The 7,079-nt window shown below is 42.6% G+C and overlaps 1 protein-coding gene across 1 annotated transcript in view; it reads left to right on the top strand.

Annotated features, from left to right (window-relative positions):
- The first annotated feature begins 1,035 nt into the window (after nt 1–1,035).
- ROBO1 (roundabout guidance receptor 1) overlaps nt 1,036–7,079 on the top strand; it is a 1,293,158-nt gene continuing 1,287,114 nt past the window's right edge. Inside the window, exon 1 of the mRNA XM_070367810.1 lies at nt 1,036–1,259. The gene's annotated coding sequence lies outside the window, so the exon portion shown is untranslated. The remainder of the gene's footprint in view (nt 1,260–7,079) is intronic.

Genomic DNA, 7,079 nt, shown 5'->3' with positions numbered 1-7,079 from the left:
CATGAGGATTTCTTTCCTTCCAAAAAATTAAAGGTCAGAGCAAAACATGATTAAGGGCTTTAAATTCATATATATTAAGATTCAGCTATTAATACTCTAATTTTAAACACAGTTACCTTTAATGATGATGTACTGGAGTGGTTTTTGCACCACGTTACAATATTTCAAATTGCTAGTCACCACAGGCCTGCCTCACTTTAAATCTCCTTGTGCCAATTTCCATCACTAATGGGCTCACGAAGAGAGAAACTGTAAAAAGAAAATGTGGCAATTAATAGTGAATGCTTGACATATTGTGACATTATCAATATCTTTATGTTGATTTATATTTGGGAGTCAATACTCATAAAATATTTCTGAATTTCTTAATTTGCAAAATTAAAGAAAAAAAGATGCCCATGGCATTATCATGGATGCCTTTTTTTTTCAGGAATATTAAAAAAAAAAATAGATCCCAAATATCTTAACATTCACATTTTAGCTTCTGCCATTTTAACCTGTATAAGTTATTTAGAGTAGCCATGCACTATCAAGAATAAAACTAGATGCTATTTTAAGTGAAAGGCAGAAGTATCTGACTATATAAATATTTCCGGGATTTACATCCGAATAAGGCATGACAGGAAAAAAAGGGGAAAAAAAGGAGGGTTTTCCTGCCAAATGCATCTGTGTGAATTTTCTTCAGAAAGGGTTCTTTTAAAAAGCCTTTGTATGTTCAAAGCCACTCCACACAGGCAATTAAAGGCATATATGAAATGATAGATCACAAGACATGAGTTTAAATGTGAGGGTTCCCCCCCACCCCCGCTCCGTTAAACATCGCAGCAGGCGTTACAATACCAGAGGTAACGAATCAATTAAATCCATTTTCCCCTCCGCGCCTCCGAAGCTGCGTGTGTAGTGTTGCTGTGTAGTTTAGAGCCTGAGCAGTAGGACCCAGGGGCCTCCGCAGCCACCAATAGAAGCGCGCACTTGCACCTATTTGCATGCAGTGCCCTCTGCTCTGCGCATTAATAGTAATAGAGATAACGGGGTTGAAAGAATTCTCTACTGAAGAAGGATTGGATTTTTTCAGGGTACTGATACCGAGAAGAAACCCGACTTCAATCACTCCCTATTTTCCACTCTTAACATTTGTAAGTCACAGGCAGCTTTTGCTTGGTTAATAAAGTCGGGGAGGTCTCGGTGCCCAGCAAAGTTGGGAGGACTGCGCCTGCACCCCGGAGCCGCTAGATCGAGGAAAACAGTCGTATCAAAGGGTAAGTCTCCCAAACGATGGCAAAGGAAGTGACAGCCGGCTTTCGAATTGTCTAGAGGTACACGCTCCGTTTTACAGCGGTGGTGGCGGGAGTGTAGAATGGGTGCGTAAAGGACCCTGCAGTTTGTCCAGAAATTGTGACGGATGCACCGGGGTCTTTGCGGGTAGAATCAAAAACCTTCAGGCTACATCGGAAATTGCAGCCTTACGCTCGGGCGGGATTCAACAAGTTTCCCCGCAGGGATGAGATGTGTATTTATTTCCTTGCAAGTTGTGCTGAGTGTCCCTTCAGTGTGGGCTTGAGATGGCTTCACAAAGAAGTTTCCGCAATTTGTGTCTGTTGTAGGTGGTTGGATGAATCCTTGTTTGGGAGATTCTGTCGGGCATCTGGGCTTCCTGGGGACACACCGGAGAACTGCTTCGAAGGATGCTCCTAGCATCAGCGGCCTGCTGGGTTGATGCTGGGCAACTTTGCGGCGTAATCTCGGTGTCTCTGACCGCGCCGCGGTTCATGATGCGGACAGGGGTGCAGAAACCTCCGGGTCCAGGGCCATTTAGGCTCCCAAACTTTGAAAGCATTCTCCAAGAAGGGGGATGAAAAGGGGGGCTTTGAAAATCAGCATTACTGGGTGAATTTTGGTAAACTCTTCAGGGTATATAGGGGAGTCTTTCCAGATCTGCGTTTTCAACCTGCAGTTTGGGCCTGGAAATGGAGTGCTGATGTGGAGAAGGTGGCGGTTTAAAGCTAAGGCGGGGAGGAGGGGGCTTTTTCTGTAGGAGAGCGGAAGAAGAAGCTCAGATAGATGAATGAACAAGGTGCGTCCCATCTTTCACACACAAAAACCACACGCGTGGGACGTGCCAGGAAGCGCTCCAGTTGATCGCGTTTAACTGGAAAATGTATTGCAGGGGGGGTCCAGTCACCTCTGTATTATTGATGAAGCGCTGAGCCCTTCTGGGGTCCCTTCTGGCTCCTTCTCCCTGCTCTCTCTCACTCCCGGGCTCTTGCTGTCTAGAGCTCCGGGGTTGGCGCGGGTGCCGCGGGCGCACTGCTCAGCCCCGCAGCGCTGCGGACACAATGGGGAGAGGCGGGCATAGCCCGCGGGACGGGCGAAGCAGGGAGCGTGAGGCAAGCTCGCTGCCGCAGCCCGGGCGGCCGTTCCGCCCGGGGGTTCCAGCGCTGCGGAGGCCGCTTGCATCCTGCAGCCGCATGCCGCGAGGTCCCCGAGGGGCCGGCGCGGGACGCGCACACCTGGGCGCAGAGGTCCCGCATTATCCTTCCAGGGGTCACTGTGCCGCAGGCAGACAGGTGGGATAGGCAGACGGGATGCTAAAACATCTCAGCCCAGCCCGGGGTCTGAGCTGCAGGCGCTAACCGTAGGGTGACCCCCGAGTCCCAGCGGGACCCGCACTCTAAGGGTAAAGAGGACGACGAGGAAAGAAGGGAAGCGCTAATGAGGCTGCGAGAAGAGAAAGGCAGCAAGTGATTTGGGCCAATCCTGGTCATGGGCCAGGCTTTCCTTGGCTCTTTTAACTGGGCTTGCCTTAGATGCGGCTTTGAAAAGCGCTTCCTAACCTTTCTGCGGCACGAAGGGGGCAGGCTTCTAAAAGCCGGAGCTCACTGGAGATTCCTCCTAGCAATGAAGGAAGGAGGTGGCCGGGCCGGGAGACTTCTTTTGGCAGTGTCATTTAACCCTGACCTCAGCACCTCCCACCTTTTCTCACCCCCACCGGGAGTTGCCTGACCTTGTATATTCCTCTGGGTCATAGGCTCTGTTTCTTTTTAAGTGATTGTTACCAAGCTCTGTGTTACAAAGGGCTGTGAAGAGACTGTATTTCCAAGTAGTGGTGGGAGATTGTTTAATTCGAACGTGTATTGCCAACCCCTCATGAGCACTTGGAGGAAGGGGCAGAAATTCAGGACCTATGGAATGTTCACATGGGGATGTTTAGTTGCTTGAAGGGGATCTTTCAGAGGAAATAACACTCTTCTGAGCATGTGGGATAAGACAATAATATCATTGTACTACATTTCATTGTGGTTATTTGGCAAGTAGGATGTAATATTAAACATAATATTTTGGGAATCCACCCTTATATAAGGCAGACAACTAGAAACCTGGCAGCTAGGCTTTAAAACCCAAATTGGATGCTCTTAGAACCCAGTATTTTGAGCAACTTAGTTTTCCAGCCATATCCTGGTATCTCCTCTATATCTTGAGGAGGTACATGTAGCTCTTTAGAAAGCATTCTGGAAGGCATACAGCATGTTGATTTTATTAAAGGCATTTATTAAAGGATCTGCTGGTGTTCCAGCAACCCCCTCCCTTTCTCTCCAAAACCAGAAAAAATACCAAAATCATCAACAGCAGCAACTCAGAACTGATACCTAGGGAGTAGGAGGACTTTGTTTCTTAGGCATCTAGCTTCTTCCCAAAAGAGAGGGACAAGATAAAGCTGAAGAATAAGTAGGGAGTGAGGGCGTATGTTGCCACGGATTTTGGACTTGCTTTAACCTTTCTTTGGACTTCCTTTACTTTCTCCATGTATCTTTTGCTTTATGCATCTTCTTGTATAATCTGAAGAATTGAAGTACAATGACACAGCTGCAGATCCCTGACAGAGGCTTGCTCTAGAAAACAGCTGTTAATCACATTTGCTATAATTTCCCACTTACTTCCTTTTACTTCCCTTCCCTTACCCTGTCCTTGAACCAGTGTTATCATCTTCTAGGCTTTTTCTGGCAAAAGGTTAGTGATTTCCAGCAGTAGAGCACCTGTTTTGAGTGTGGGTTGGAGGAGAGACTCTGAGCTGCCCAGAGTGTCTTATAGGTTTAAAGCCTACTTTCTCTTGCCCTATATGGTACACAGTAAAGAACAATATCCTAATATCTCCAAAGAAAATTATATTGATTTGTATAGGTCTTTTATTTTAAATTTTAAGATTTAATTCAAAGAAAAATAGCATTGATCAGAAATGAATGGGAAGCTATACACTTGCATGCCCTATTTGGAAACTAACATTAGACTCAGCTGAGTGATCACACCTTTTGGCATTGTCTAAACTTGATACATTAGGAGTTATTTTTATTTGGGCAAGATTTAATGTGTTACTTACATTATGAGATTAAGCAATTCAAGACAGTGCAAAGATGTGAATTTTAACAGAAAAAAAGCAAGACAGCAAAGCTAGCCCTTGGCAGCTTGATAAATGAGCAGGTGCAATGCACCATTTGAAATGTAACTTGAGGTGAGGTTCCATCCAATACGCTAGAGAATGAACCCTTCCTTATCACCCAGAAAACTCAACTTATTTTTCTCTTTCTCTGAGATCTGTGAATTCAGAAAAAAAAACATAATATCATTTAGTAGGTGAGAATTCTGACCTGGTCACTATCATTTATCTCTATAAATCTGCTATTGAATTGAGTGAGCAATAATATTATTGATACTTTCATGTTTATACCTAAAACATAGTTCTATATGGACCAGCCAGTTATCCTAATCCTATAGGAAATAAAGTTCCTAGAAGAGTAACTGAGGAAACTGTAGACACAGTGTTAGACACTCTTGTTGCCACAGATATTGCATTCAATCCTTACAGTACCCTTTTGAAGTAGACTTTATTAGATTTCTTTAACTTATAAAAAGATTGAATCTCAGAGAGGTTAAACAAAATATACATAACCATTGAGCAAATAAAAGGCAGATTCACTATTAGAAACAAGCTCTTTTTTATAGCATAGTACATGCTTTTCCTGCATGCCGTGGACCTATTTTTTCCCCTCATATTAAAAAAAAAATTAAAATTGTGTTTCAGCAGTTATAATTTCTGAGTCTCTTAAATATCTTTTTTTCCATGTCGAACCATTCTTTGCATTTCCCCTAGATCAGTCATCTATAAACAGTATTAACAACTTTCCAAGGATGTCACAGCCATAGCTTCTTTAGTATGAAAGCTCCACCTCTAACCCCCACCCCAACTGTACCGTCATCTTTCGAAATCAGAAAACAGGAATGAAACAGAGCCTTCATCATTTGCTTTGATATGTGGACAAATATAGCCAAGCTTTCTGGGAAGAATCCATCAAGTAATTTTCAGATTGAAAATTGTGAAGCTCTACCTTCACATTTCTGCACACATGGCTTCTCTAATCTGGAAGAGTCTGCCTTTCTCTTGGCTAAACTCTATTCATTTATCCAAAAGATTGATATTTCTCCTCCACTAAGAAATTTCTCTATCTGTTCCAACCCTCATAGTTTTTAAACACCTCTGAAATTCCCAATCGATTCTGTCTGCCATCTAATTTGGTTTTAATTTGTATTATATATTTTACATAAATTATCTGTCAACTGTAATTTTCTATTTTCTAATTATTGTACTAAATTTAGCCCTTATTGTCTTCTCATTCTCTTCAGTCACCCTATATAGTAAGATGTATATCTAGAGTTTTAATAATGAAATCAAAAATTTATATCTTTAGTCCATATATTTTTCCTGAATGCCATGTCTATATTGTCAAGGAATTACTTGACATCTTCATGTAGAGATAAATTACAAATATTTTAAAGGAAAATATAATAGAAGAAACCATTTGAAGCCACATACATTATCTCTCTTGCCAAACTGCTCTTTTACTCAGATTTCCAGTCATAAGTAGCACATTATGCATCCAGCCTTCTTTGATATATTCCTCTGGCTTCCCTGGTGGCTCAGATGGTAAAGAATTCACCAGCAATGCGGGAGACCCGGGTTCAACCCCCATGTCCAGAAGCTCCTCTGGAGAAGGGAGTGGCTACCCACTCCAGTATTCTTGCCTGGAAAATTCCATGGGCAGAATTCCATGGCAGGTGATAGTCCATGGCATCGCAGAGAATTGGACATGACTGAGCAACTAACACTTCACTGCCTTATCAACTATATTCAAACAGTGAGGAAAAAAACATGTACTGATGACTTTCTTTTTCTTAAACATAATCTCTTCTTCCCAGAGACAGACCTGCCACCTGTTCCTACTCATGCTTTCTAGGATCCCCCTTCTAAGCCATTACCTCACCTCCATTCTTGCCCCACTTGAATTCATGTACATTATGTCTGCAAAGTCTTCTTTCTAGAGCACAAACCATGAAACCCAAACCCCTTATATTATTCAAGGTACTCAATCATCTGGACCCAGAATTCCTCTCTTTAGTCTTCAACTTTCACTCATAGCTCAGTTGGTAAAGAATCTGCCTGCAATGCAAGAGACCCTGGTTCGATTCCTGGGTTTGAAGATCCCCTGGAGAAGGGATAGGCTACCCAGTCCAATATCCTTGGTAAAGAATCTGCTTGCAATGTGGGAGACCTGGGTTTGATCCCTGGGTTGGGAATATCCCCTGGAGAAGGGAAAGGCTACCCACTCCAGTATTCTGATCTGGAGAATATAGTCCATGGAGTCGCAAAGAGTCGGAAACAACTGAACAACTTTCACTTTGCCAATCATTGTGAAAATTGACTTTCATTTTCTCAAATATTCATGATATGTCATAACTCTCTGCTTTTGTTTATGTTAGAACTTCTGCCCAGATTAGTTCTCACTTTCTTGATTCTTGGGTGACTTTTGAAAATATGAATCAGTCATCACTTCTCTTTTGAAGAGTTTTCTGTTAAGCAAATAGATTTAAATCTTTTTATCCTCTCAATAATAGCTCCAAAATTCCATTGAATTTGTTTATTCATTTACAACATGAGACTGTGAATTCCTTGAAGCAGCTTTTCTCAAACTTTGTCCATTGAACCAAGAAGACCTCCAAATTAACAAAAATGACTTAAAATACTACTC

This window comes from Bos mutus, chromosome 1 (assembly GCF_027580195.1).
Source record: "Bos mutus isolate GX-2022 chromosome 1, NWIPB_WYAK_1.1, whole genome shotgun sequence".
Lineage (NCBI taxonomy): Eukaryota > Metazoa > Chordata > Mammalia > Artiodactyla > Bovidae > Bos > Bos mutus.
This window is presented reverse-complemented; position numbering and strand designations above follow the sequence as displayed.